At 28.9% G+C, this 3756-nt stretch overlaps 1 long non-coding RNA gene across 1 annotated transcript; it reads right to left on the minus strand.

The window, feature by feature from the left end:
* Window positions 1–1745: 1745 nt before the first annotated feature.
* Window positions 1746–2475, minus strand: LOC144999734 (uncharacterized). The gene is made up of 4 exons (XR_013660985.1): window positions 2388–2475; window positions 2233–2311; window positions 2058–2131; window positions 1746–1784 (listed from the first exon to the last, which is right to left on the minus strand). It is a non-coding gene; the product is annotated as an uncharacterized LOC144999734 (long non-coding RNA).
* Window positions 2476–3756: the final 1281 nt, after the last annotated feature.

Genomic DNA, 3756 nt, shown 5'->3' on the forward strand with positions numbered 1-3756 from the left:
TTATGAATAAAAGCTTCGGGTTTTAAGCAAATACTCATTAATTTGTGATGTTTAAAAAACTGTTGAATTTGTTGTGATACTCAAAAACTAATTACATTCTTTTTAAACTAAGATTTGGGCTTATAAACTTAAAGGTGTGGGCTTATTTTTTTTGTGATTATATATCTTAACGTTAGTTATGTTATATTTAAATAGAAAAACAGATAGTTGTATTTTCGAAAATTTAGTCTATCAAACATTAAAATATTAAGAATAATAACATGAAAAATAGCGCTTTAATGTGGATAGATTTTCTAGGTGATTTATTATTGGAAGCTGTAAGGCTGTACTGAAACCGATCCAAGTCCAAGATCCGGTTTCCAAGTTTCTTGCATAATTGAATTTGACCAACGAAATAGCATTCATGTGGAATTGATTTATTTAATTATTTATATTAAAAACTATATTGATTTGAGATGCTCAAAGTATAATAACATATGTATCGAACTTTTGAAATATCCAAGCAATAAGAGTTTTTATTACATGGTTTATTTATTAAATATTACAGAAAACCTAAAGCATATATTAATAACAAATAATATTTATTAATAAAAATGTAACTTGTCAAATAAAAAAAAAGTCTAATTGTATAAATTATTATATCTAAAACCCATCAATAATAATAATAATAATAATAATAATAATAATAATAATAATAAAGATAATATATAGTATTGATAATGAAGAAACAAACTGTGGTGTTTTTTCTTTGGCAAGTTTCAAAAGAACATATACCACAATCAATTTGATAATTAAAAGATATTTACTGATTAAAAATATTCAAAACAAATGTCCTAACTTATACATATACAAACCACACATATGTAGAATGTCAGAAACAAATAAATACACACCTAGAATTCAATTATATACATGTATTATTTGAGATAAAGAATAAGAAGATTGATCAATTTAGATAGAAGACAAACAAATACATACACACATATATACAAATTATATACATGTATTATTTGAGATAAAGAATAAGAAGAGTGATCAATTTAGATAGAAGACATAATAATATCAACAGTTGAAACAAAAGAAGTTTATCACTTCAAATAGAAGTAAGAAATAAAATATTATACACATTTGAAGTTACAAAATATAAAAGAAGTAAAGAGAACCTGAATCCATGTCAAGAAACGCAATGAAGCAGTGTAGCAGTCTTCCCGATTCCAACTCAATGATCAAATCGTCCCAAAACCTCAACTGTGAAATTTTGCTGTGAGTTAAAAATGAAGAACATAACTTAAATTTATAGGTAGAATAATCTATTATAGAATATAATGTTGTATTTTTGGATATTGATAATCATTCCAAAATTAAGCAAATTAAAATCTTACCATGAATAATAAAATCCATACCAAAAATATTTAAAATCTTACAAAATTAACAAATATACTAATTATCAAAATCCCTACCAAAAATATTTTCAAATCATATGAAACTTAACAAATATACTCAAAAATTTAAAAACGAATATAATATTTGTCGATTTTATTTTTGGAAATATATTGTAATCTAAAAAACAGTTTAATAGATCGGTAGTCAAAACATATAATTAAGTCACTTAATCTTTTGCACATTACAGAATTAAAAAGTCGATACGTGTCATACAGAAACATAATAAGTGAAAAAAATAAAACAAAAAACAAAGGGCTTACAACATTTAAATAAAACAAAAAAGAAAGGGCTTACAGTTGTTTGTTCTGTTGGAGAAGCAATTGCAAGACCAGAAGCCAAAGCTGCAACATGGAAGGGTGCAGGTTCTGTTGAATTGAATTCTAGAGAAATGTTTTCTCCTATAGGATCTATTGGTTATTAGAACATTTGGGTACATACATGAATACTGCAGTTAAGCTCTCCAAAGTGAACAACATTTTCGTATTTATCTGCAAGAACCTCAAATAAGCATGTAGCTGCAGTTAGACACTCAACAAGTTAGTAGGGACAAACTGTTTTTTTTTGGTTTCACTATTACAAAAAACACAAAAACACTTACCAGGAACTCAATGTGCCTTGGATTTTGGATTTATTTTTCTAAATGAGCACCATCATTTCCAAATGCAGATGCAGCCTCAATCTGGGCTTGCTGTTAACAGAAAAATACAAACAAAAGGATGTAAAATTGGTTATGAAATTATAAACCAACAAAAAATTCATTAAAATAGTTAGTTGTAAATTTTAAAATACCTGCAATAATTTGATAAACTCAGCACGTTCTTTTGCAAGAAGCTCATTCTTACTATGAACATCAAATTCCTGTACAACACTACAAAAGACAAAATAGTCACTTCAACAACAAAATGGAGGGTAAATTGATCATTTGAAACAACAAAAATACTTACCAACAACTAACAACACCAAACCTGTAATTTTACTCATAATAGCATCTTCCCCTTACCATTTATGCCCTTGTAACTAAAAAAACATAATACCCATCAGGATTTTAAGTTTAAAAAATATATGTCAAAGAAGCAAGCTCCTTTCTCCCTGAAAAGAATCAAATAAACAAACGTTAAAACAACACAACAAAGTAGATGCGTCTCATATATTTCATTTTTTAATGAGCGTATAAATGATGACTTACCCTCCGCTATAAGATGCAATGAAGGTCAACTGTCCTCCTTGAACCATTCACCCACGAAACTCAAGTGACTTGCAAGTTGGTGGCCCTAAAAGATATTTGCTTCTTTGATTTACAGGAATTCAGTAATGGAATAGGATTAGGGCTTTATTTCCAATAAATCGTCATTCTCTTTCTCTCCAGGTACTTTTTTTTCCAATAAAAATCTGTGTCTCATATCTCGAATTCCTGTAAATCGGTTAGCTCTACTGAAAGCTCAGATGGAGGTATAGAAGAACTTGTACCTGTATTAACATAAAATATAATCTAAATCAACCAATCTAATGTAGTGTTTTGGATAATTTATTGGAAAAAAATTACCTGGATAGAAAGAGAGTGACGATTGTCGCGGATATTTACGGTTTTTCAGAATCGAATATTGCCATTGTTCACTGGATCAAGATCAAGCAAATTCTCAAACCTTCGGGATGATCCTGAAAAAACAAAAATAAAAAGTTCCAAAACACTACATTAGATTGGTTGATTTAGATTATATTTTATGTTAATACAGGTACAAGTTCTTCCATAATTAGAGAAAAAAAATAATGGAAATTGAATTACCTTTGAGATTAAAGGGGTTTTTCTTGGTAGTAATCCACTATATGGTTTATTATTTGTTAATTGATTGTACATTGATAATGCGAAAACGCATCAGTAACTTGGTGTTATAAAACACATTGTTGTGTATAGTTGGTTAATGAATAAGTAAATGCATATAAGTCGAAGTTTATCTGTAAATTTTATCCTAAGAGGGTAGAAGAGATATCTTGGCCACTCGATGATTTGATTTGACTCATGTGCCGGGCCCGGTCAGAACTGAATTGATGTGTTTGATTAAGTTCTATGTCAAATAAATCAGAGATCGAGAAATCGAATGCTAGACTAACCATTCCATAGGATTGTCAGCATGATATCTAACAGAGGACTGTAAGATCCCTTATCTAAAGGACAAGATTGATTAGATCAGAGTTGACAGCGTCTTTGAGAGCTACGATTGCAAACCGAATTGTACTTGTATAGTTACTAGACTTATCCAAGTGGGAGACTGTTGGAATAGTGTCTAAGGCTGCAACTATATTAGGCAAGTATTT

This window comes from Lactuca saligna, chromosome 6, assembly GCF_052625555.1.
Source record: "Lactuca saligna cultivar CGN05327 chromosome 6, ASM5262555v1, whole genome shotgun sequence".
NCBI classification, from domain to species: Eukaryota; Viridiplantae; Streptophyta; class Magnoliopsida; order Asterales; family Asteraceae; genus Lactuca; species Lactuca saligna.